We start from the raw sequence: 27,977 nt of genomic DNA on the forward strand, positions 1-27,977 counted from the left end.
ATTTCTTTCCATAGAGGTGTAACAGGGAGCCTCAGAAATATACAGCCAAATAGCAATAGGGATGGCAAGAGAGTTTGTGCTTTCTTGTCCCTCATCGAAGCCCAGGTAGCTTTATTGCTAATGTCATAAATATCAGTTAGTACGCCTTTCTTCTCCTCTCTAAAGATGGCCACTCCAGTCCAGAAGAGGTATTTCAAAGATCAGTGAGAAAAGAGTCCAAGCCAAGAGAACACATGTGTAGCAAAGAAAGCTGGCTAGGTGAGGGTTACCCTGTGCTATTAGTGTAGCACTAGAGAATTCAGAAGCCCTTAGACATGCAAATATTCTGCTCTGTTTTCCCAATGATTGTCTAGTAAGATACATTTAAATCAAACAAAGGAGAAACTGCAACATGAGAGGCAACTTTAAAAGCATTGGGAGAGTGGAAGAGTGGAGAAGGCTGAATGAAGCTCTGCTATAGTTAAGTCTTTCCCACCAGGAGTGTTACAATTCTCTTGCTTGTCATGCCTTTCAATTGAGGTAATCCCAAACTGTCCATCTACCCCCCATTACAAACAAGCACAAAATGCTCTGTGATGGTGATAGAAATATTTCATTTGAGCCATTATCTTTGGATTACACACACTTACTAAATTCACTGACCTCCCTAGCTGAGTAGTTGGATAAAATCCTCATCTCATTAGTAGGTTCCGTGAGGTCTTCATGCTAATTCCCACCCACAAGGTTCAAAATGTCCATTGAGTTTGAAATGGGCAAAAAGGGATCAGGCTTAGAAGCTGAAGTATTAGATCATGAAAATATCAACTAATACAGTTCAATCACTGAAAAATGAGAAAGCTGAGATCCAGAGAGGTAAACTTGCTTATTCTGGACTTGCTTTAGCTACACAGTCAAGCAGATGCACAGCTGGATCCCGTTTCCAGACAGCACTTCCAAGGAGGGCTCTTTGCTACATACACATGGATTCAAACTCTTCTTACTGACAAGCCCACATTCCTGTGAATAGGCAGCCCAAGAAGCGCCTACTTTTTTTACTTTCTGATTTAGTCAGACCTATTGTAACAGTTACTTCAAAGGTTAGGTAGTGAGCTGAATATCTGCTAAAGAAAAGTGCTTTTTCCTTTTGATGTTTGTAGAATTGCTAGGAGTGGGGGGCTATAAACCTGGTCCTGCTGTTGACTGGCTGGGTTTTCCTAGAAAGTCAGAAAACTCTCTGCCTCAGTTTCCTCCTCTACAAAAGAAAAGCATTGTAATCCACTTACTCAAAGGCAGACTTACAGGTTTAAGACTCCATGAGTTAAATAATCTCACTTTGAAAAAGAAACATCTTTGCTTCTTTGAAGATGTATAGCAATTTAGCACCTTCCTTCCCTCCATAAAATAACAATATTAGGAAAACAGATCTGCAAATTTTGATCAGGGAATATAATAAAATAGACAATATAATTTTAAATGATCCTTGAAGAGTTAATAACAATGGAGGAAATACTTTGGTTATGCTGCTAACTGAAGAAATCAGAACAAGATTGAATATATGACATTATCCTAACAATAGATGTTTTCTAATTTGCACGACAGCAAAACATTGCTTGGCTCTGACAGGTGGGATCATGGTAGAGAATTGGTTTTTCCTTTTCTTTGAGTGTTTCTCTATTTTCCATGAAAAAAAAAAAGGAACCACTTTATTTTCAAGGAAAATAAATAAGCTTTGTTTTTTAAAAAAGATTTATGATCCTGGCATTTTGCAAGTATCTGAAAATTTATGCATTTAGCAAACATTGGCCACTAGATTCTGCTCAGAATATAAATGAGCCCCAATAGGATAGAATGTATCTCATGCTTCTTTCAAATTCCAGCAGTTACTTAACAAATATCTTTGCCCTTGACTCTGGTGCTAGAGAAATCTAATCATAAGAATATGAGGTTAGAGCTACAAAGTGGGATTTTTTACAAGAGCTAAAAACCATGTGATTCTCAGAAACCAATTTGAATATCTATGTAGTATTAGATACATGTTAGACAATAAATAAAACCAAATTAATTGACTGACTTATGGCCAAAAAAAAATCAGGCTTCAGCTTTCCCCTTATGCCATTTATGAGGCCTGCAGCTCTGGAGACTTGTCCAGGCCAAGTAGTACTTTCCAGTCTTTGGGCTCCTAATTGAGGATGTAGGATTAAAAAACACGAGTCATAGATGGTAAGTGCATGTATAGTTCATGACCTACCTATTACTGCCTCCATTTTCCTAGCAAGTATTGCTGATGGGTAAAGATTTGCATCCTTTATCCTTGTAAACAAATGTAAAGACTTGGAAACAATATTCCTGGTCACTACCAATCAGTGGGTGCTGACATGTAAGAAGAATCCAGCTCATCATCTCTTTCTTGGGTTCAGACTTAAGGTCTTAACAAGGTCTTACAGCAAGGCCTTGTGAGGGACAAAGGAAAGATGACAGATGGATGGAGGGAGGGATGTGTGTGAATCTTGTAGTTAAAAAAAAAAAACTTTTGACAACTCTAAAGGGCAAGTTCCAAAATCTTGACCGAGGATAGAGGGAAGATCCCTTTCAAGATGGTTTATTCACATACTTGGCAATGTAGCTCTGGTTACTGGCAGGGGCCTTAATTTCTTTCTAGATGAACCTTTTCATAAGGCTAATTATGTGTCCTTACAACATGGCAGCTGTCTTTCCCCTGAGCATCTGATCCAAGGGAGCACAAAGCAGAAGCCATAATGATTTTTATGCTTAGCCTCAGAAGTTACACTCGGTCCTTTCCTCAGTATCCTATTGGTTATGCAGGTCAGGCCTATTCAACATGAGAGAGTGTAATCCAAGAGTCTGAGTACAGGAGGAAGGGAACATTGGGAGCCGTCTTGGAGCTACCATACCAGTCCCCGTCACAGATTTAGAAAGGCCAATCATTGTCCTCACAGAGCTTACAGTGTAATTAAAGGGACTCCATATATGCAACAATGACCTACTTAAGTAAAGAACAAAAAACAAACACTGTGATAGGCTGCTAGGACCCACTGATACATATATTCTCTGCTTTTTGCTGGGTATATTGCTACCACTTCATTTCCTATCCTTCTTGGATTATATGACCATATAACTAGCTAGCTCTTGGCAATGGAATATAAGAAGAGATGACATATGTATATCATCACTACACTAAGGCAGTAAACAGCTGCTTTTTCATCTCTGTGTTCTTTCTCCTCCTTTATTTGATGATTCTAGGATGTAGAAAAGTGGCTTAAGAGTCCAAATTCATTCTTTTGCATGTGAATATACAGTTTCCCAACACCATTTACTGAAGAAACTATTCTTTCCTCCGTTGAATATTCTTGTCTCCCTTGTCAAATAGTAGTTGACCATATATTTTGTGCAGTTTTGTGGCTTTATTTCTAGACTCTTAATTCTGTTCCATTGGACTATCTTTTTATGCCAGTACCAACCATACTGCTTTGATTATGAAAGCTTTGTAATATAGTTTGAAGTCAGGAGGTGTGATTTTCCAACTTTGTTCTTTCTCAAGATTGCTTTGGCTACATGGCATCTTTCATGACTCCATACAAGTTTTAGGACTGTTTATTCTATTTCTGTAAAAAAAATTCCATTTGAATTTTGATAGGGATTGCATTGAATCTATAGATTGCTTTAAATAGTATGGACATTTTAACAATATAATTCGTCTATTCATGAACACAAGATACCTTTCCATGTAGTTGTATCTTCAGTTTCTTTAATCAATGTCTTATAGTTTTCAGTGTACAGATATTTCACTTCCTTGGTTAAATGTATTCCTAATTATTTTATACTTTTTGATGCTATTGTGAATGGGACTGTTTTCTTTATTTCTCTTTCAGATAGTTCATTATTAGTGTATAAATGATACTCCCTCGTTTTTGTGCATTGATATTGTATCTTGAAACTTTCCTGAATTTGTTTGTTAGTTTTAGCAGGTCTCTTTGGTACAGTTTTGTGCCAGTCTCAGCTAATAGTGATGCCATTCACGTGGAGCCATACTACTTGTGAAAACCCTCAGCAGACGTTTACCTGACTGGAGCCAATGTTGTGGCTGGATTGGCCCTTGTGGTTCTTATTATGATTATCAAATGCACCTCAAAAACAACCACCAGCATACTTTGACGAAACAAAGTTTATAAAGGTTATAAAGGGTATACAACATGTCCAAGGCAACAGAACTAAGTAGCAAGGCTAGGAGGGAAGATAAAGAGAATACAGAATGGGATTCTGCAATTATTGGGATTCAGAGTGGGGTACCTAGGGTTTCACATGTTCACTCTTTATTGGAGAATTAAAACATAAGAGTTAAAGCATGGGAATGGAAAAGGGGGGGTCACTCAAGTGGTCAGTTATCTAGGTTACCTAGAGCTTTCTAAAAGGGAAACTTCAAAGGAGAGGCAGCCTATTTATATAGTTGTATAACTGACAATGTTTTTATTTGAGATAGATGGCTATGAAATGGATACTTGAGTAATCAAAAGCTTAATGTCATATACTTACATTATAATAAAAAAAACTTACTGACAGCCATTTACACTACAAAGTTTTTTTTTTTTTTATCTTTTTGCCATTTCTTGGGCTGCTCCTGCGGCATATGGAGGTTCCCAGGCTATGGGTCAAATCAGAGCTGTAGCTGCTGGCCTACACCTCAGCCACAGCAATGCCAGATCCGACCCGTGGCTGCGACCTACACCACAGCTCACAGCAACCTCGGATCCTTACCCCACTGAGCAAGGGCAGGGATCAAACCTGCAACCTCATGGTTCTTAGTCGGATTCATTAACCACTGAGCCACGATGGGAACTCCAGATTTTCTATATATAACATCATGTCATCTCCAAGCAGAAACAATTTCACTTCTTCATTTCCAATTTGGATTGTCTTGTATTTCTTTTTTTCTCCTGATTGCCCTCGGTAAGACTTCCAGTACTATGCTAATTAAGAGTGGTTAGAGTGTGTACACTTGTCTTATTCCAAATTCAGAGGAAAAGCTTTCAACCTTTCACCATTGAGTAAGATGTTAGCTACAGGCATTTATTGTGTTCCTTCTATACTCAATTTGTTGAGCATTTTTATCATGAAAGGATGTTGAACTTTGTCAAATACTTTTTCTGCATTATTGAGATAATTACATGATTTCTTTTTTCTATTAATGTGATGTATCACATTTATTGATTTGCCTAAGTTCAGCCATCCTTGCATTCTAGGAGTGAATTCCACTTGATTATGGTGTGTGATCCTCTTGCTATGCTCTTGAATTTGGTTTGCTAGTATTTTGTTGAGAATTTTTGTGTCTGTATTTATCAGGAGTATTGGTCTATAGTATTCTTTTCTGATAGTGTTCTTAGCTGGATTTGGTTTTCGGGTAATTCTGGCCTTGTAAAATGAGTTCGGTAGTGTTCCCTCTTCTTCAATTTTTTAGAAAAATTTGAAAAGGTTTGGCATTAATTCTTCCTTAAATAGTTGGTAGAATTCACCAGTGAAGCCATTTTGTCTTGAGCTTTTCTTTGTTGGGAGAGTTTTTTAAATTACCAAATCAGTCACCTTATTCATTATCAGTCTGTTCAGATTCTTATTTCTTCGTTGTTCAGTCTTGGTAGGTTATATGTTTCTAGGAATTTATTCATTTCTTCTTCCAAGTGTCTCAATTTGTTAGCATACAGTTTTTCCTCCTAATCTCTTATGATCTTTGGAGTCTATGGTATCAGTTGTAGTGTCTCCTCATTTACTTATAAGTTGATTTATTTCAGTCTTCTTTTTTCTTCATTAGTCTAACTAGCCATTAGTTTGTCAATTTTGTTTCTCTTTTCAAAGAACCAATTCTTCATTTTTAAATCTTTCCTATGTTTCTATTCTATATTATAGTTATTTTATTATAATCGATATTATTTCTTTTTGTTCTGCAAACTTTGGGCTTATTTTATCCTTTTTCTGTATTCTTAAGGTATAATTTTAGTTTGTTTATTTGATATATTTATTTTTGATGTATGCATTTATAGCTGTAAACTTCCCTCTTAGAACTGCTTTTGCAGTAGCCCATAAGTTTTGGTGTTGTGTTTCCATTTTCAGTTGAGTGAGGCTTGATGCTATGCTCCATGGTTGAACATGGTCATCAGCTGGGCTCCAGAGCTGGGCAGGGATATAGGCCAGGATCCATAACTAGGTAGTATCATATGATGGGTTCTAAGGCTGCATGGGGTCACTGTTCAGGCTCCCTGATTATGCAGGGCAGAGGATATGCTCAGAATTTGTGCAGACCTCCTGGCATGGCTCTCTGTTCAAGCAGGCTTTGTGATGGGCACCAGAGATTTCAGGTTTTGTGTTGAGTTTCCTGATGGGATGGGACTAGAAGCTATGTTCAGCAGTTCAGTTGGGTTTAGGCAAGGCCCAGAATAATCTCCATGGCTCCATCACCCATTGGCTAGGGACCTAACTCAGGCAAAACTACCAACAAAGCTCCCAGGTCAGATGGAGCTCCTGACTCAGCCCTGTAGATGGACAGAGTTGGCTCAGATCTCTGCTCCAGGGATGCTGCAAAAAGGAATTTAGTCTGACAAGATCTGAGTGCTGGTTGCTCTAAGCCCTATGTTCCTTCTCCATTTCTGTGTAAGTCTCTGGTCGAGCTGGGCAGAATCCCTCAGTGTTCACTGTGAGGTGAGACCTGAATGGGCCTCCTGGGAAGGGTCCCACAACACTGAAGAACCTGGATGTCCACTTTGGGTTCTCTTTTCCCACTGCAGAAACTGTAGGCGTGGAAGCAGGGGGGTGGTCTCAGTGTGACATCTATGCCAGCCTTGGGGAGGGGAGATGCAGTCAGAGTGAAACTGCTCCTCTTACCCTTTCTAATGAGGTCCTTCACAGGCTCTGTGGTCCAAGGTGTCCTTTGGCCTTATCCTTGGGTTCTGGGATTTTTACAATGGTGTCCTGTCTGTAGATGCTTGCTGGCCTTTTTTTTTTTTTTTTTTTTTTTGAGGGGGACTGAAGTCAGAAATTACCTGTAATACTATCTTGATGATGTTGAAATTCCATTGTTTTTCAGGACATTGATAGTTTTGAAGAATACCGGTCAGGAATTTTGTAGATTATCTCTCAGTTGGGGTTTTCTTCATGTTTTCTCTCATGATGGATACCACAGAAGCAAAATGTCCTTCTTGTTACATGACACCTGAGGTATCATAACTCATCTCTGGTGATGTTAACCTTGGTATTTGGGTAAGGTGGTGTTTTTCACGTTTCTCCATTGTAAAGTCTCTGTTTTCCTCCTTTCGCTGTTTGTTCTTTGGAAACAAGTCGCAAAGTCCAGACCACATTTGAAGAGAAGAGGAGTTATGCTCTCCCTTCTGGAGAGAGGAATATCTACATGTACTATTTGGAATTCTTCTGTAAGAATATTTGCTCCTTCTCCCATGTTGGTTGTTTGTTCGTTGAATTATTCATTTATATCAATGTGGACTCATATTTATTCTATTCTTTGAGTTGTATGATGTTATACCATGAAATTTCATAGTAACCTGCTTGGCGTTATATACTAAATTGAACATGATCTTAGAATCTTTAACTGAAAACTCTTCCAAGGAAAGCAAGGTGCCCTACTCTACTCATCACCTATATTAGATCAAATGTCAACTTCCAGATGCCTTCATAGGCTATTCCATTTAAGTGAGCCCTCTCCTCACTACCACCAGTTCTTTCATATTATTCTGTTGAATTTTCTTTATAACACTCGCTGCTTATTTACGTGTTTATCATCTGTCTTTTCCCACTGGAGTAGCAGCTTCTTGAGATCAGCAGTCTTGTGTTTCTTGTTCACCTCTGTATCCCCAGTTTCTGAAACAGTATCTGACACATAACTTGTATTCAGAAAATGTTTATTGGGTGAATCCCTCAGTCTCCATATTTCCCACTATGCCTAATGACTGGCCTTAGAGGGATCAATAACTATTTACTAAATGAATGAAATTTGTAACTCCCCCAGGACATGGTAATATGGCTAAAATACATTTTGTACATATTTATTTATGAAGTTCTGGTTTATAAAAATCACTTTTTAGGACAACACTGACATTACAAATAAAAATAACAAACATGGAATATGCCTTCCCTGTCAGGCAGCTGACTTAACTTCCTAGTTATGTTTTCATCCTTTTAACACTCGAAAAAGTCATTGTTCTCTGAGCCCACATCAGCTGGCTATGTGATGGAGAAGAGTGGAAACAGAGGGAATTGTCCCAGGTGTTGAGGGGATCTGGCTCATGTTTAATCAACAAAGCAGGCCACTGAGATGCGCCTGGGTGGTCAGATAATATAAAGACTGGCATAGGATGAATCAAGAAAGAAGGAAGAAAGAAAGAGTTGGCCAAGGCAGCCAACTACCTAAATTTGAGTTCAGTGAGGGAGACTCATTATAAGCCACATGGAGCATTTACCCAGACAGGGGAAAAAGGAAATGGAAATCTGAGAAGCAAGCAGCAATCCCTTTGCTGGACTGGAGAGGTGATAGAAATTTGGACTTTTTTCCCCAGGTTGTTTGGTAAAAATTATTAACGGCTGACATTTAAGAGAAGTGAAATCTGATGAGGCAGAGTAAATGCAGTGTGAATGATTTGCTTTTCCCCATAACTGAGTGGATAAATGTGATTATTTACCTAATAAAGAATTCTTTGATGTTCCCAAAACAATCCTATTAACTTAATAAATGGTTGAAAAATTATGATTTATATAAGCTTGGTTAATAAATATACTGTGCATCTCTGTCCATTTATCATTGATTTCCATATGTTTGTACAGAGAGCTGAATTCTTTCTTTTCCTCTGGATATTGCATTTGCAGAAAAATCAAGATTGAATTTAAAATATGAAATAATCATTATAAACCTTCTAGGTAAATAGGACTAACGTCTTACTCGTATGCTGAAGAGTCAGGGCCAGCATCCAGTAGTGACAACTTTTCCTGCTTTCTCGGTCTTTGGGAGAAGAGAAGACTATCCCAGGGGTTGCCATCACCCCCAAACCCAGTGCCAGAGTTGAGGAAGATAGGAGAAATCTTCACTTCATGATCAATTCTTGCCGAAATAGGTATCTGCCATCAGGGATGAGCTCCCTAAAAGATTAGGAGCAAAAATCTCCTATCTGATCTCAGATATAAAAGCACTTCTGAATCATAAAAGCAGTTCTGAATCATAAGTTTATAAGCTGTGCCATTGACTGAATTGTGTCTTGCTAAAATTCAGATGTTGAAACCCTAATCCCCAGTGTAATAATATTAGGCAACAATGGGAACTTTGAGAGGTAATTGTGTTGATGAGGTCATGAGAGTGTTACCCTCATGATGGGGCTGGTACCCTTATAAGAGGAGATACTGCTAGACAGTTCTCTCTCTCTCCTTGCCAAGTGAGGCCATAAGGAGAAAGCATATATCTGCAAGTCAGCAAGAGAGCCTTCATCAGAAGATGAATCCTGCTAGAACTTGGTCTTAGACTTTCCAGCCTCCAGAACAGTAAGAGGATAAATTTCTGTTGTTTAAACCAGCTATTCTGTGGTGTTTTGTTAGAGGATCCTGAGCTGACTAACACAGGCTGCCACAGTATATTCATGTATCTCATGAGCTTGCTCTCTCTGATATTTCAGGTTTCTACAACAAAGAATTGTTCCTCTAATGGAAACCTTAAATATTCTTACATGACAGGAAGATATCAAGCTCCTTTCAGTAGAAGTATGCAAGCAGATGCTGAAGGACTGTCTGTGAGCAATGCTTTGAACATGTAGAGCAGATGGAAGGTTGACTTGGGGCCCATGTGGATGCTAGTAAATATTGAGTACATGCAATTATTTTAATTAAATTAAGGTAATACATAAATTAGGTGAAAGCATCTGGACATTTAGTGGGAAGGTGAGGGAAGAGGACATGAACTGTAATTGGGAGGCAATGTACTCCACAGGCTGCGAAAATAGGGAAAGTATTCTTACTGGAATGACAGAGTGATGTTTCAGGAGTTTTTGAATGATGGGAGGTGTGACAGAGCTGTCACTGCTCCAACCACACTTCCCTAGTTCTTTTTTTTTTTTTTTTTTTTTGTCTTTGTTTAGAGCTGCACCCATAGCATATGGCGGTTCACAGGCTAGTGGTCAAATCAGAGCCATAGCCACCAGCCACAGCCACAGCCGCAGAACTCCAGATCTGAGTGGCCCCTGCAACTGATGCTGCAGCTTAGAGCAATGCCAGATATTTAACCCACTGAGCGAGGCCAGGGATCGAATCTGCATCCTCATGGATATCAGTCAGGTTCTTAACCCTCTGAGCCACAGTGGGAACTCCAGTCCCCTAGTTCTTATTAGGTCAGTGTCTGCCTACACAACTTCCAACTTACAGCAGCTCCCAACTTCCACTTGTTGTCCTTGAATGAACTTAGTGATCCTTTCTAATGAATGGAGTAGAGCAGAAGTGATAGTAGGTGACTTCTGAAACCAGGTCATGAAAGGTTTTGTGGCCACTTCTTGTACTCTCTCTCAGATTAGTCTTTCTGGGGGAAGCTGGCTGCCATGTCATGAAGTTATTCAAGCAAGACTGTGAAGAAACCCACGAGGTGAGGAACTGAGGTTTCCTGCCAGGAGCCTTGTGAGTGAGGCATCTTGGAAGCAGAACTTCTAGCCCCACTCAAGCATTCAGATAGCTGCAGCGCCCAGTGGACTCTGATTGCAACCACTTGAGCCAGAACCACCTAGCTCACTGCTCCTAAATTCCTGACTCACAGAAACTGAGATAATAGATGTTTATTGTTTGGAGCCACTATGTTTTGAGGTGATTTGTTAAACAACAAGAGATAATAAAAACAATGAGACTGAGCTAAGGTTCAGAAAAAGAGCAATTAGTTCCAAGGCTTGAAAGATGAGGAAAAAGACCAAATATGGCTTATGATTTTTAAACAAAAATTAAGATCACTGTGTATGTTATTTTGTAAATGACTTTTGTTTTCCTGAACACAAGTAAAATGTGGACATATTTTATTAATCATAATTCTTGGATCGTGGCATACACTCCTTTATCTACCCATAGCCTTTATCTACCCATAGCCCTCTCATATTTTACGTCTTTTTTTTTTTTTGTCTTTTTGTCTTTTGTTGTTGTTGTTGTTGCTATTTCTTGGGCCGCTCCCGCGGCATATGGAGGTTCCCAGGCTAGGGGTCGAATCGGAGCTGTAGCCACCGGCCTACGCCAGAGCCACAGCAATGCGGGATCCGAGCCGTGTCTGCGACCTACACCACAGCTCATGGCAACGCTGGATCGTTAACCCACTGAGCAAGGGCAGGGACCGAACCCGCAACCTCATGGTTCCTAGTCGGATTCGTTAACCACTGCGCCACGACAGGAACTCCTATTTTACGTCTTTAGTAATAATAGCATACACTCGCAAACCTGACCTCCAACACAAGAATTAAAATATAACTAAGCAATTAAACTCACTGACGCATAATTATATGCACATGAGTGATGCTTTTTTTTTTTTTTTTTTTTCTGTCTTTTTGTCTTTTGAGGGCCATACCCATGGCATATGGAAATTCCCAGGCTAGGGGTCTGATCGGAGCTACAGCTGCTGGCCTATGCCACGGCCACAGCAATGCTAGACCCGAGCTGCATCTACTACCTACACCACAGCTCACGGCAACGCCGGATCCTCAATCCACTGAGTGAGGCCAGGGATCGAACCTGCAACCTCATGGTTCCTACTGGGATTCATTTCTGCTGAGCCACAGTGGAAATTCCAAGTGATGCTTTTTACTTAGAAAAATATCCCATTGCTTCTTCATTGCATTACATATACTTCAACACAAAATTTTTCTTTTTTTTTTTCTTTTTTTTTTATAAAGATTACATTTTTTATTTCTTAACTTTTTAAATTGTCAATACACTGGGACAATAATTCAGAAAGCTTGGAAAATAGAGGCTGAGGTTGGGGGCAGGTGGAGAAAATCACTATGATTCTACCAGCCTAACACACACACCATTTCCAGCTATTCTACTTTTTCTTTTTTTTTTTTTACAAAATTTTTATATGTCTACACAGAATGGATGTGTCAGAATTTGTCTAGCCAGTTCCTTGTTGTTGGATATTTAAAACATTTGCAGATTGTGTTACTACAAAAAAGATGGTGGTGAATATCCTCTTGAATAAATTTGTCTGCTACAATGATTAATTCCTTAGGACAAGGACTCAAAAGTACAAGTCTCCATGGGAAGCCAAAATCTAGCTCCACTGCTGTCATAGGGGTAGATATGCCTGGCATATTAGAAACTCCCCATCTTTCTCACATGAAGCTTTTGGGTCACAAGGCCTCTGGACACACCACAGAACCCACTTTCTTCCAAAAGACCGTCAGAGCTAAATTTAAAATGCTCTGCATTCCTCCTTCAGTCAGCAAGGAGCAAATCTCTCCAGTCTTTATCTTCTAGTCACTCGTCCACAAACTGTGCTGTACATCCTGAAATCTATTTCACCTCCCCCCCCCAAAAAAAACAGAAACAACAACAATCAAAAAAGCCCTTTCCTGTGACCTGGAAATTTCTCTTCAGTAGTGCATCAGATTTTAACCTCTTCTCTGACCCACCTCCTTTCCTGAATGGAAACTTGACTCTCCCTTAGGATACTGAGTCTCCTGTAGCCCTCTCAGGTGGAAGCTGTTTTCTCCACTTAATCCACTTCTGAGATCGTTAGTTTCTCTCCATATTAAATAGCAATCAATCTGCTATGTATGGCAATTTCCTCCCTTCTCACAAAAATCATCTAGCAATGTCTCGGTAATCCTCCCTCCTCAACAAAACATAAGTGTTTTCTTCACCCCAGCTCCTGACATCACTTGACATAGCCTCAGGTTCTCCATGAATGACCTGTCCAATAGCCTGGCCTCTCAAATCTTAGGTCTTCTCATCTCCAATGTTTTTTTCTTTTATACTACACCTGATTACATTCCCGGTCTCATCATCACCAGAAACCACATGTAAGATTGTAAATTCCAAAGATAGGGACCAAAAGTGGAAGCTATCAGCCTTTGGTTTGCTGATCCAGATAATGGACACAGCTGAAAAACTGGATAGAGCAGAGCAAGGCTTGATGGATCTGTGTTATAAAGGGCCTGATGCTCTTCCCTGCAGAGTGTAGGAGATTTGGAATATAGAGACAAAAGGGAGAGAAAAGCCCTGGAATTGCGGGCTGGAGTTCTAAGAGAAAGATGGTGCTGCAGCAGAGATGAGAAGGGAGATGCTGGGGAAACTGATAAGCAAAGGGAATTTATACTGTTCTGCTATGACAACAAATATAACTCATCTTTTTTCCTTTTCATGGCATTTCAGTTAAAAAAAAAAAAGTTAACCTTTTTTATTCTTCCTGGCATGTTCGTCTGATACTTCCTTTGAATGCAGCATGATGCTCAGACTGGCCACTAGGCAGCCCAGCATCATTGGAGGTACACAAACATCCTCCCTGGTCTCACTTACTTCGCCTACAAGTAAAATTCTTTGACTTCGCTGAGCTCTCCAATCCCTTCAGCCTCTTTCTATGATCTCTAAATTCATCCCCCTTCCTATTATAATTTCTTCTCAACTTCCCATCCTGTGGTCCAGTAATACACACAATTACCTTTGGCTTTTATGACTCTCTTACATAAATGTCCCCTGAAGGCCTTCTCTAGGTCAGTGTGACGTAGTTGAATGATACTGAAGAATGTCCATAGTGCAGATTTTTGTCTCTCTAAATATATGACCACAACCTTCAAAGGGCCCTCAATACTCCAGAAATTACACTGATTTGCTGAGCTTGATTTGACTGTCTCAGGAGGGACCATCTCACACCTACTCCACACTGTCTCGGACCCAGGCTCTGTGTGTACATCGTTGAGGAACTGGGGTCATCATTTAGGAATTCACTCATCCTCCCATTTCCAAATCTATGAAACTGCCTCTATGGAAACCCACTGCTTTTCCCTCAATTACTTTCAACAACAATTGTCCTTCCAAGTACCTTCCCTCTGCAGTCTCCTTTGTTGTCAAGTCTCTCTTCAGCATCTTCAGTCATTCCTCAGCTTCCAGACTCACTGTAGGCTATGAGGATGACACTCTCTGGAGTCAGACATTGTGTGCTACTGTCTTCCCATCATTAACTCAAAATGAAACAACAATAAATCTTTTTTCCTTTAGAACAGATTTTTTAAATTAAAGCATAGTTGATTTACAATGTGCCAATTTCTGCTGTACAGCAAAATGACACAGTCATATATATACACATTCCCTTTCGTATATTATCTTCCATCATGGTCTATCCCAAGATATTGGCTATAGTTCCCTATGCTATACAGTAGGACCTCATTGATTATCTATTCTAAATGTAATAGTTTGCATCTACTAACCCCAAATTCCTATTCCATCCCACTTCCTCCCCCTCTCCCCTTTGAACAATACATCTTTACTGAATCCATAACTACCTCCAAGTTTTATCATCTTGCTATCCTTCACGGTCAAACATCTCAAAAATCATCCACTTAATCTCATTCACCCTTAATTTAAAAAAAAGTATTTTAGATATACAAAATTGTATGGAGAACAATAATAGGAAACACCATGTACCCATCATCAAGTTTAAGAAATAAAACATTATACTATATCTTAAAATTCGCTGCATCTGTTTCCTAAGTATCAACTCCTTTTCCTCCTCTAGGAAGTAACCACCATTCTAAAAACATTATATATCACTCCCATGTGTTTCTTTATTCTTTTACCCTGTGTGGTATTGTTGAACATACACTTTATTTAATTGGTATCATATGGATATGTGCTTCACCTTGTCTTTTTCACTCAACATGATGCTTGTGAAATTTACCTAGCCATCCATTTATCCATTTTCCTAATGATGGACATTGTGGCAAATACTTGCTGCTGCAAGCAATGTCATGTGAACATTCTTGGGATTGACTGTTACCATCCAGGGCTCTGGACCTTCTTAATCAATGGAAATTGATAAAAAGCCAGGCGGGAAAATTCAGTCAAGGCTTTATTGGGGCCCCTGCTGTAGCAGTAGGGAGCAAAAACAAACAACAGGTTCCCTTGTTTGCTTGCTCACTGGGGAGGGGAGTTGATGAGCTAGTTCCTTATGTGGGCTGGGGTAGGGGTGGGTCCAGGGGTTGGGCCAGAGGGGTGACTTAGGTGGTCGGCCAACCCCTTTGGTGGTGTGTGCAGAGGGCCTGTGTACTATCCTTTTTCTTCCAAAACCATGTTTTTGCTCTCAGCTCTTCAGAAGTGGCAGTTAGGTTTTTAGGGTTTTTTGTGTCTTCTTGCTGATAATTTGCCCCAAATAATTTGTATGCAGTCATTTTTAGCCCCTTATAGCTTCTTTGTATTTGGTTGTTTGAAAAGATGTTTGTCCATGTGCAAGCATTGCAGCCACTGCTGCAAGGGCTCCCAGGTGGCAGGTCCCAGTGTATCTCAATTCCATGGGCAAATTTATGCATTCTTTTAGAATAAATATGTAGAAGTCAGACTGCTGGGTGATAAGATGTATGCATCTTAAATTTTACTGAGTAGTGCTAGGTTTCTCCTCCAGCCTCAGAGAATGTCAGTTCCCAGTGATCTCTATCCCCACAAAGCAGTGTAGTCAAACTTGAAAACATTTCTATTTGGATGGATATGAAATAGCTCATCATGATTTTCATTTTAAACTGGATTTTCTTGAATGGCGAAAAGACTATATCTACTCGTATCTTTATTGACAACTTGGCTGATGAACTGCTGATTAATAAATTTTTCCTTTTTTTCTATTGAGTTGTTTGTATGTTTATTGTTGATTTCTAGCCATTTTTATATATTTTACATATATTTTAATATTAGTATTAAATAATTCTGGGACTATTATATGCATTACATATGTCTCTTTCAAGTCTATTATATTTTTAACTTTTTAATGCATCATTTCATGCTTAGAAGTATTAATTATAATATAATCGTATGTGTTCTTTTCTTTGTGGTTCACCCAGTTTGTATTTTGTGTAATATATCCTACCCCAAATTTTTTTCCCTGACTCAGGGTGATAAATATATATTCTTCCACCCTGCCTTCTAATAATATAGTTTTCCTTTCACAATTAGGTATTTCAGTCATATGAAAGTCTCATTTTTGAAAAAAATTACTTCATTTTTATTATAGAAAATAATATGGATTTTTGTTATTTTGCATAGATAACAAATTATTCTAGAACCATTCATTGATTTAGCCATCCATTCTCCATTGAAGCATTACTAATCCTATCCAGTATTATGTCTCCATATATATGTGGTGTCTGTTTCTAGTCTTTACTTTTCTTCCCATTGATCTTTTTATTATTATGTCAATACTAAGCTGTCCTAATTACTATAGGTTCTATTCTGTAATGCTGCCAATATCTTATTGATTGTGGCTATTAGAAAAGAAACAAATTTCATACAACCCAACCTCATTAGAAGTCTTGATAACTATTAAGTATGATATTTGGTAAAAGTCTTTTATCAGGAAAGACTATACCTTTCTATTTCTAGTCATTTAGAGTATATTTAAATTTATAAAAATATAAATATATATTTATATATATTAAAATTGTGTTGAAATTTACAGCATTCACCAAAGGATATATTTTTCTTAAATTTATTAATGGAGTAAATGGTGAATTACACTTTTTTAATATTAAGCCATTCTTTAATTCCTCAGATAAATCAAATATTTGAGTACATCACTGGGTTTTGTCTATTAATATTTTGTTGAAAATTTTAGAATCTATATTCTTAAGTAAGACTAGCCTATAATCACAATTACAATTTCACTGACATTTAATTTAAGTAAGTTTAGTTTTAAAATGAGTTTTGGGGGAGTTCCCATTGTGTCTCAATGGGTTAAAGACCTGATATAGTCTCTGAGGATATGGGTTCAATACCTGGCCTTGCTCAATGGGTTAAGGATATGGAATTGCTGAAAGCTGCAGCATAGGTTGCAGATATGGCTTAGATCTGGTGTTGCCATGGCTGTGACATAGGCCTCAGCTGCCGCTCTCATTTGACCCCTAACCTAGGAACTTCCATATGCTTTTGGTGTGGCCATAAAAAGAAAATAAATAAAATAAAATGAGTTTTGGGCCATTCCTTCTTTTCTGATTCTGTGGAGGGTTTTCATAGGATCTGCATCTTGGATCATTAGATATGTCATTTTTTTTTTTTCTTTAGGGCTGCACCTGCAGCACATGGAAGTTCCTGGGCTAGAAGTCAAATCAGAGCTGCAGGTGCTGGCCACAGCCACAGCCACTGCCACACGAGATCCAAGATATGTCTGGGACCTATACCATGGCTCACAACAATGCTGGATCCTTAACCCACTGAGTGAGGCAAGGGGTTGAACCTACATCCTCATGGATACTAGTCAGGTTTGTAACCCAGTGAGCCACAATGGGAACTCCTGGATGTGTTTTAGAACTTTCCTGTTAAAAACATCTATGCCTAATGTTATTTTGTGAAAGTTTGGAGAAGGTGTATATTTAATTCCTGGTTTAATTTCCTCATTGGTTATAAGTCTTTCCAGGTTTTCCATCTCTTCTTAAGTTAGTTTTGGTATTCATATTTTTCTAGGAAGTTATCTATTTTGAATGTCTTTATAATTTTAAGCCTAAAGTTATTAATTCAACTTTCTATTTTTTTATTGTTTCTACTTCTGTAGTTATGTGTCCTTTTCATTTTTAATTCTGGTTATGTGTGCCTTTTTTCTTTTTCTTTTTTTTTCTATTCATTTATTTATTTTAATGATTTTTTTTCCATTATAGCTGATTTCTTTTTATCTTTTTCTTATCAGAAATTAATTTTATTTAGTTCTTTTTTTAAATCCAACTTGGGTCTTTATTGATGCTCCCTGTAATATCTTTATTTATACAATAATTTCTGGTCTTTATCATTTTTTCCTTTAAACTTACTTTATTTTCTTAAGTTGGATGCTTAGCATATCATTTCAGTTGTTCCTTTTTTTAAAGCAAACTTATTAAGGTATAAATTACATTCAACAAAATACACAATTTTTTTTTTTTTGGCCATGCCGGCAGTATGTGGAAGTTCCTGCACCAGGGATTGGATCGAACCTAGGCCACAGAAGTGATAATGTCAGATCCTTAACCCACTGAGCCACCTGGGAACTTCCAAAATGCCCAGATTTTGTATTTTTATTGCGTTTTGACAAATGTGTAACTACCACTGGAATCAAGATACAGATGATTTCCATCACACCAAAATTTCTTTATGCCCCTTTGCCATCAATCCCCCCCCCCCCCCACACACACACACATCACAACCTGGCCCTGGGGAACAACTGATCTGCTTTCTGTCAATATAAATTTACCTTTGAAAAAATTTAATATAAGTGGGATCGTACAACTTATTTTCTTTTGTGTCCAGCTGCTTTTGCTCAGCATAATGTTTTTGAAATTCATCCATGTTGTCACATGGATTAGTAATTTATTCCTTTTTGTTTCTGAGTTGTATTTCATTACATGAATTATATTAAATTTCTTTCATCCATCCATCAGTAGGCATTGGGGCTTTCCAGCTTGAGGGTGTTATGAATAAAACTGTTATAAATATTTGTGTGCAGGCATTCCTGTTGTGGCTCTGTACTAAAAAACCCAACTAGTATCCATGAGGACGCATGTTCTATCCCTGGCCTCACTCAGCGGGTTAAGGATCCAGCCTTGCCGTGAGCTTTGGTGTAGCTGTGAGTGGTGGTATAGGTTGCAGTCATGACTTGGATCCTGAGTTGCTGTGGCTGTGGGGCAGGCCAGCAGCTACAGCTCTGATTCAGCCCCTAGCCTACAAACTTCCATATGCCATGGGTGCAGCCCTAAAAAGACCAAAAAAAAAAAAAAAAAAAAAATTGCGTGCACATCCCTTTTTGGGTCCATGTTTTCATTTCTTGTGATAAATACCAGAAGTAGAATTGCTGACTACAATTAACAGAAGTAGAATTGCTAACATGTTAACAGCATATTTAGTTTTTAAGAAACCACCAGACTGTTTTCCAAAGTAATTGTATCATTTAACAACCACTTTGGAATACACCAGCGATGTTGGAAATTTCCAATTGCCAACATCTTCACCAATACTTGGTATTGTCAGTCTTTCCATGTTAATACTCCTCAAAGATGTGTAATGGCATTTCACTGTGGTTTTTTAAAAAATTAATTTATTTGTTTTAGGGCTGCATCCACAGCATATGTAAGTTCCAAGGCTAAGTGTCAAATCGGAGCTGCAGCTGCCAGCCTCCACCACAACCACAGCAACGTCAGATCCAAGCCGCATCTGCGACCTACACCACAGCTCACGGCCATGCCTGTCCTTTAACCCACTGAGCAGGGCCAGGGCTCAGATCTGCATCCTCATGGATACTAGTTGGGTTCTTTACCACTGAGCCACAATGGGAACTCCCTCATTGTGGTGTTAATTTACATTTACCCAAAGCCCGATGATAGGCAATTTTCTCTGGACTTACTGGCCATTCATATATCTTTTTACTGAGTGTCTTTTCTCTATTTTTCACCTTCTTCTTATTGCATTGTAAAAGTTACTTTCATAGTCTAAATACAAAGTCATTTATTATATATACTTATTTATTATATATTTATGATATATATTATTATATTTAAAATTGTATACATGTTCATTTTCATAAAATTAAGTTATAAAGTTAGGCTGAAGTGAGTTCAGCTTCACCATGCAGAACCATCCAGTCCTGTGAAAGGAAGCATAATATTTTTGCTTAAGAGTGTAGAATCTGAAGCCAGATTGACTTAGCTCAAACCCCACCTCCATCACTTCCTGGCTTTATGAACTTAGTATGTCACCTACCCCTTCTGTGCCTTAAGTTCCTCACCTGTGAAATGGGGAAATAATAATACCTGCCTCCTAGAGCTGTCAAAGGATTGAACACTTACATCAAGCACATATTACCTGTTACCTATTAAGATTGTTTACTGTCATTACTTTGGCTTCTATACTGTCTTATGCACAGCCAACTACACCTAATCCTGAACTTTGCAAATATTTTTGACACAAAGATTGGTATAGTTGACATTAGTTCTGACCTCTACCCCAATAAATGAGATAAACTCAGCTACTGCTGAGTTACTTGCTTGCTAGATGCTTTGGAAACTCGTAAAGAATGCAAAGAAGCAAAGAAAGTAACTAGTAAGTCACTTACTTTTTCATTTGCCCTAATGAAAATTATTAGATAATGGAGTTGTCTAGCAATAATTAGGTAGCAGCCTGGGGTAGTGGACACCTCGGTAGATTTATAATGAGAGAGGGCAACACGGTCAAAGCTAATGAGAATTTCCTGAGCTTAACTGGTCCTCCAAAACACTTAGCTGAGATATTTCTAATTATCGCATTCCAGGGGATTTCTGGGGGACAGGAGTACACTGGCACTTAAAGATAGCTGAGGCCATTTGCTTCTAGTTTTCATGGTGGTATTTGCCACACCAAATAAGCAGAGAAATATTAGGAAGACCCAGTCATCTTTGCCTGAGTAACAAAAGGCAGTACCTGATGATTGTCCCTCTGGGTCCATAACCCTGGTTACTGGGGTAGGTTGGGCATTCTGGCAGGTCAATTCTGTATCGTACACCTCCTAGCATATCCAGGCCACCTCAGCTGTGAGGACCCTTTCCCAAGAAGAGGGCTACTCTTATAATAATTCTACTTCAAAGAAATATGAGGAGAGGATCCTAAAGCTATAAGGAGCCTGCTACAGATACTTTGGCCCTAAAAGAACTTGATGGCCCTCAGGATGTACTTATAGGAGATACAAAAAATTTTAGAACAAAAGTTGCACCTCTAAGTGCCTGCAGGACCAGGTAGGTAATATAAAGCACTAAGAAGAAGATGTTAGGTCAGTGGGAAATTGGAAAAAAATGTCCTATATCAAGTGGTTACAACCGATGCGCTCTGGAAGCCTTCTACAAACAGAAGCTCAAGGCTAATCTACTTCTTCAAGAGAAGCCAGCAGTCAGGTTGTTCTCTGAAATCTTTCAATTTTTAAATGTTGATAAATAACCTTTCTTTAAAAGCTAACCAAAAACTCATAACTGAAGGTCATATTTGGCTTGTGGCTGCCAATTTCCACTTTTTTTAGAACACAGATCTCTGACCCTTTTGAAATCCATCATGCCACAACAGCCTGGGGCAAGGTCACAGTGCCTGTAACCAATGGGCAGTTACTATGGCAATAAGCTAAAGGAAAGGGAAAATGTAGCAAATGTGATACACACTGTTAAAGCTCTAGACCATCACTACAAAACACCCCTTTCTTTCTCTACAGAGTTTGGATGCACTTAAAAAATAAAATGTGGGAGAAAGACAAAAAGACGAAAGTACCATCTTTCTTAATGATGAATAATATGGGCAAAGCTCTGTGGCTAGATATGCTCCTAGTATCTCCAAGAGTTAGACTGACTTACTCCTGAGTCACTGACACAGGTACACTGCTACAGACTGCACCTGCAGGGCAAAGCCCACCCTGCTCAATTTACCCACAGAGGACACCCCCTGTGAACAGGAAGATGAGGGAAAAAAAGCTCATCAGTGTGGCTTAACCATGCTTAGGTCCTTCTCCCACACTCACCAATCAGAAAAGGGAGTAACTCAGAGGTAAGGAAAAAAATGAAATGTGTTCCTATTTTTAAACAAGGAAAAGTGCTCCCCTAGCATAGCTCTGTGGGAAAAAGAGTCATTTCAGCTTGGAACGGGTTGGGGAAATCTTTGAAACCCAAGTAGACTTCTTGGATGTTGTTTACTTCTTGATATAGAAAAATTCAGAGTCAGCAAGGGCCAGATATAGGCCCTGATACTCGACTTAAGCAAATTGATCACTTTCTTCAGTCGTTTGGAAAAAAACTTTGAATTGAGAAGATCTAACTGAAGTGGGAGTGAAATGAAAATGATATTTTCTGAGAGTTGGAGGCCAACTCTTTTATCAGCTCTCAGGGAATCTACAGAGTTGGCTAGTTGATACTTCCTGCTCTTCTCCAGGAAACTTCAAGTTCTTTTCTTGAGACTTCTATATTTTATAACTGTTTAATGTGTTTTGCTAAACCTGAAAAGGACAATTCAGAATGGCTTTTGATTAGCAATCAGTAACTACACTCCCAAGCTTGTTTGTACTTTTTCCTTCCTTCTCAAAACACAGGTTCCTTGAAATAAACATGCCCACAATATTGAAAATGAGTAGTTCGCAACATTGTAAATCAACTATACTTTAATTTTTAAAAAACAATTTTTAAAGGAAAAAAAATGACTAGGAGCATTAATGTTAACATAGACACAGTGACCTTAGCAATTATGCCAGAAGTGTGAATTGCAGAAGAAAAGTAATTCTGTGGTGGGAACCACGTGCATTTTTTCTCAACCAGTCAAAGCAGAGCTATAAGACAGTTGAGAAAGTATTCAAGGCAAGCAAACAACAAAGCAAGCAGCACAGCCAATTTCAAAAGACATGAATGAAACCACTAAGAAAAATTAAACCTTCCATTTTAACTGATCACATTCAGCAGTCTAAGAATTATTATAATAAACTAAGCACTCTGAGTATCTGTAGCAAACAGTTCATGGCGGATGGTTTCATGCTATAAATATACTGAGACTTCACGAAAATGCCCTTTGAAGATGTTAAGGTATATGTTCTCTTTCCCTTGCTTCCTGCCGAGTGAATCCAGGAGCTTCTAGATAAAATGACCATTCTGAAGTTTTCAAATCCATTTAATGAGGCATCATGACTCAACTTGGCAAGACTTTCCCCTCTTGCTTCTATTCTACCTCAAACTGTTTTGATTCATTTGTGAGAAATTTACTTTTGCCAATTGAAAAACCCTTTTGTGGCTGCCAGTCACTAATCTCCCCTCTGACACATTCATTCAACCAGACTAAATCCAATATTGACATTTGTATCTAGGGGAAAAGAGGTTAAGCACTGGGAGGAAAAGCAGCTCCTGCACCCTGCCAAATGCTATGCAGCATCTAAATGAGCTAGGATGGGTTTGATTCATGGGGGAACCCTGGAGAACAGAGGGGGGGCTTTGATCACATCCAGGGGCCGTCATTCCCTACCTAGGCAGCCAAATGGAAGTTGTTTGATGCTATCTATAGGTATCTGTAGCAGCCTCATTTAAATTCTCCCTAGCTCTCAGAAATCATTTTCTAATACCATCATCTCAAGGAAGTATCTTGAACACTTTTACTAGACTTTTCTTTCTCTGGCATAAAAAAATCCACCACTGTAGTCCCTTGAACATTCTGCCCACTTCTAGAACCAACATGCCCTTCCTTAACTCCTGCCTTATGGTAACAGAGAGGCAATCATGTTTCTTCCTACAGAAGCTGATCTATTTAGTAAAGACCCCCTCCCATCTCCTTACCCTGACTCAGAGTATATGACTCTGTCTTCAGGATACAGTGATACACAGTGACAGCTCCTTACCTACTATAGGCATTACTAGAAAAACATTTTTCTTTTAGTAAGAAATAAAGAATATAGATTGAGTTACAACCTAGGAAAATAAATATATGCCATATAAATCAAGTGTAAAACGTGTGAATTTGAAAGTGATTGAAGGAGTGGAATGAAAATGGAGGTGAGAAAGAGTTCAGTTTGCAAGCAAGGAGTACAACGCAGTATTATTTACATCCAGTTTCTTTAATACCTTCTTCCATCATTCACCCTGCCTCCTCACTGAGGCATTATGCCCTTTTCTTTATGTTTCTTACCAAATTAAACAAAAAGAAAAATATCACACAAAGGGGGTACAATCCTTATAGACTTCTAGTGTTTACTAAACGTCAGTGGTTTTTTTTCTTCTTAAATAAGAATATTCTCTGTTAAATAATATCAGATGGCAATAGCTGGAACCACTTAGACTATACACCTTTGTAATAATGTATTGCTACATTCTACTCCTTTAGGAATGTCTTAATTTTGCCTGAATGGCTGATGGGGTGGAAGTTTGTCCAAAGAATTCTAACCCAATGCCCTTTTATGTATTTCTGCAGTTATTTACTATTCTTACTATTTTAAAAATGCCACAGTTTAAACTATGGGAATACAGAACATAATCACACATCTTTGAACATGTTTTTACATGACAATTTAAATTTCTTCTCCAATTACATTTCAAAGGAAGGTCATCAGTAGTGAATTCTTGGTTTATATTTAAACCAAGAGGATTTAATCTTTCCCCCCCCAACAGTTTATGATTTTACTCTGCCTTGCCCCTCTCACATTGCAAGCTGATTTCATTACCTATTAATAGTCACGTCAGCTTCCCTTTGCTCCTCAGATTCAGGCCAGACATGCCAACTCCCTGGTTCCCAGCCTGCTAGGTTCTCTTTCTTACCTTTTAGTTGTGCTCATTGTCAAGCATCGTTAAGTAAGTTATTATTATGTAAATGTTATAGCATGCTGGATCAGCTATTCATCACAATTGCCAACAACTCCATAGATCATTCAGAAAAAAAAATGGTGCTGTATAGAAAATCGATTGTTTGGTTGAAGCAGAAGAAAACTGAAACTTCCACATGTAGACCGAAAATTCAATCTATATTAGGTTTCCCTGAGAGTGTAATATTGATTTGGGAGCACAGATCAGAGGGTACAGATCATCACAGACTCTTAAACTTGGGAGGGACTAGTGAATATGGGAGTTTTCTACTGGGCCTCTTCATACAGTTTACCAGACAAATTCACCGTCAAAGTATAATTGTCAAGAAGTGAAAACCATGACTCTCATACAAATACAACAAGATTCTCTGCTTAAAAATGTATCCAGCAGATTGCGTTTAACCATTAAAATGGTAAATCTGATTGAAATAAAAATAAGAGGAACAGATATATTACTAGAAAAAAAATTTTAAATAAGTTTACAGAAATATAGATTATATTCTATAGAGTTATAAAACCATAACCTCTGGGATAATCTTTTCAACTGGCAACAGTTATTTGCATCAATCCCAGAAAAGCTTTACAAATTACATGTGCCATCCAGTGTCTGAACCTTTAATTAATAGTAAGAGCAAAGTCAAACACAAGTAAGCCCCTTAGATAGTTAAATAATATTGGGGAGTGATCCTGTTTTTTTTTTAAAGCCTCAGACATTAAAAGAACATGCCTCCGGGCTTTTGGCCTTATTTCCGAGCTTTAAATAACAAAGATAATAAAGTTCCAGTTTATTCAGGACCTGTGGTTGGCTGAATAACGTTCTCCCCCATGAAAGATGTTCATGCCCTAATCCCAAGAACCTATACATTTGCTACATTGCGTAGCAAAAGGGATCTTGCAGGTGTGATGAAATATAGGACTTGGAGAAGGGAAGATAATTGTGGATTTTCTGGGTGGGCCCATTGTAATCATGAAGATCTTTATAAGAGAGCACAGAAGCCAGTGATGGAGTCATGAGTTATGAAAATGGGACCTAGGAATGCATGCAGTCGCTATAAGCTGCATAAGGCAAGGAATTGATTCTTCCCTGAACCTTCAGAAGCAAATCAGCCCTACCAACCTACAATGGACTTCTGACCTCTAGAACATAAGATAATAAATTTGTATTGTTTTAAGCCTCTAGGCTTGTGATAATCTGTTACACCAGCCTTAGGATCTAATGCAGGGCTCAAAAGGAGAGCTTTCAAATTGACACAACATTGTAAATCAACTATAATTTTTAAAAATTAAAAAAAATTTTTTTAAAGGAGAGCTTTCATAGCATCTGACATATGAGACATGGAAGAGAAAGGGCAAAATCTAAGATTCCAAACTGTTTTCCTGTGCAGTTTGCCTATCCACAAACTAATAGATTCAGAATAGACAAAGTCTGGCTTAAAAATTTTAGAACAATTAAGTCCAACAGGGACTTGCTATACAGCACAGGCAACTCTAATCAATATTATGTGACAATCTATAAGGAAAAAGAATCTGAAAAAATGGATAGATGTATTTGTATAACTGAGTCACCTTGTTGTATAGCAGAAATTATTACAACATTATATGTTAACTGTACTTCAATAAAACTTGAAAAAAATGATAAAAAATAAAACAATTAACTTCAAAAACCTCTTTTTACTGAGTTAAAAAATAATCTGCCCAATCAGAAATAAACAAATCAACAAACTGAAAACCTCACTTTGTTGAGTTTGCAAGTTTAAAGAAGAAACCCAAAATATCTGACATTATGCTCATCAACAGTGTGGCTGCATGATTAGCAAAGTCACTCTGAAATTCAATAAATGTGGCTTAAGTTTTTAACTCTTTTAACTAGCTCCATAATCTCTGTATTATATTATTATACCCTATTTTCCATTATGTATATACAGCCAGAATTCAGTTTGTTGCTTGAATCTCTCTGATAGGGATTTCTAAAAAGTGACTAAATTTAATTCTCAAAACTTACGGAAGTTCCTGTTTTGTTTTGTTTTTAAATCCAGATTCCCCATTTCTCTAAACTGCAGATCTGATCAGCATGGTTGGGAATGAATGGTCTGCACTTGTCACTGCCCTGGGTACCACCCTTCACAATGCTCCCATTGCAAACTGCTTACCTAAGGCTGGCAAGACATGGCATGATCTGGACCGTCTTGCCACTCCAGTCTGTCTACACCTCCTGGCCTCACACTGTGGCCTGAAACCCAATGCAGTTCTCCACTGGAGAGCCCACTTTCTGCCTCTACCCAAAACGCAGAGTAGGGAACCCTCTACTCACTCTTCAGACTCAGGCTTGACACAGCCCTGCACTTCCAGAACTGAGATAGAGACCCTGTTGTATGCACCTCATTTTCCCCATTATAATCTATATTTGCTTATTGGCTGAAAGGTCACCGGAGGTGGGGGCAGTGTCTACCAGTTCATTCCTTGATTGGGTTCTAAACACATATTTCAGCATCTGTGTTTCTCTCCCATCCAGACCACTAATAGTTTGCAAACCAGGACAAACTTGGACAATACTCTGAGTAGCCAGTAGAGGTAGTCATGATGGCCCAAAACTCACTCCCTAACTGAGTAAAGGAGTGGCCCCTTACTCACTCCCACCCCAAACACACCTGGAAAACCAATGAGTTTTGGAAAGAGAGAATTATGAAATAGATTCCCTTATGCCATAAGATTTTGGGGGCCACATAAGAACTGACAGCCAAGTGTTTCCCATAGAGAGCTTTAGTAAGAAATGATGGGTGAGAGTAGGGACCTATATTTTTCATGGGTGACCCATATGATGAGTATAATTTGTCAGATAGAGGTGTACCTTGGAGATATTGCAGGTCCACTTCCAGGCCACCACAATAAAGTGAGTATTGCAGTAAAATGAGTCAAACAAATGTTTTGGTTTTCCAGTGCATATAAAAGCTATGTTTTCACTACTCTGCAGTCCACTCAGTGTCCAATAGCATTTTGGCTGAAAAAGAAAAAAAAAAAACACCCAATCAACCAACCAAACAAAACAAAACAATATACCTACATTAATTAAAAAACTTTATTGCTAAAAATACTAGTCATTATCTAATCCTTCAGTGAGTTACAGTTGTAACATCAAAGATCACAGATCACGATCACCCTAACAAATATAATGATAAGGAAAATGTTTGCAGTATTGTGAGAATTACCAAAATGTGACACAGAGACATGAAGTGAGCAGATACTGCTGGAAATAGACTTGCCTGTTTCAGGGTTGCCACAAACCTTCACTTTGTAAAACAAACATTATCTGCAAAGCACAATAAAGCAAAGCTTTATCAGTACAATGATGTATACCTAGGTAAGAAATATCAATACAAAGGAAAACTACAAAGGTATGTGTGCAAGATGGGTGGGGGGAGATTTTTTAAGGGAAAACCCCTGCTCTGGGGAGAGTTAATAAATGCTCACATCTTAG

General features: G+C 38.4%; 1 long non-coding RNA gene across 2 annotated transcripts in view; it reads left to right on the plus strand.

The window, feature by feature from the left end:
* The window catches only part of LOC110261794, a 92,305-nt gene extending 64,626 nt beyond the window's left edge, over window positions 1-27,679 (plus strand). For both annotated transcript variants that reach the window (XR_002346336.1, XR_002346337.1), the window contains one exon: window positions 26,539-27,679. This is a non-coding gene — a long non-coding RNA (uncharacterized LOC110261794). The remainder of the gene's footprint in view (window positions 1-26,538) is intronic.

This window comes from Sus scrofa, chromosome 7, assembly GCF_000003025.6.
Source record: "Sus scrofa isolate TJ Tabasco breed Duroc chromosome 7, Sscrofa11.1, whole genome shotgun sequence".
NCBI lineage: Eukaryota > Metazoa > Chordata > Mammalia > Artiodactyla > Suidae > Sus > Sus scrofa.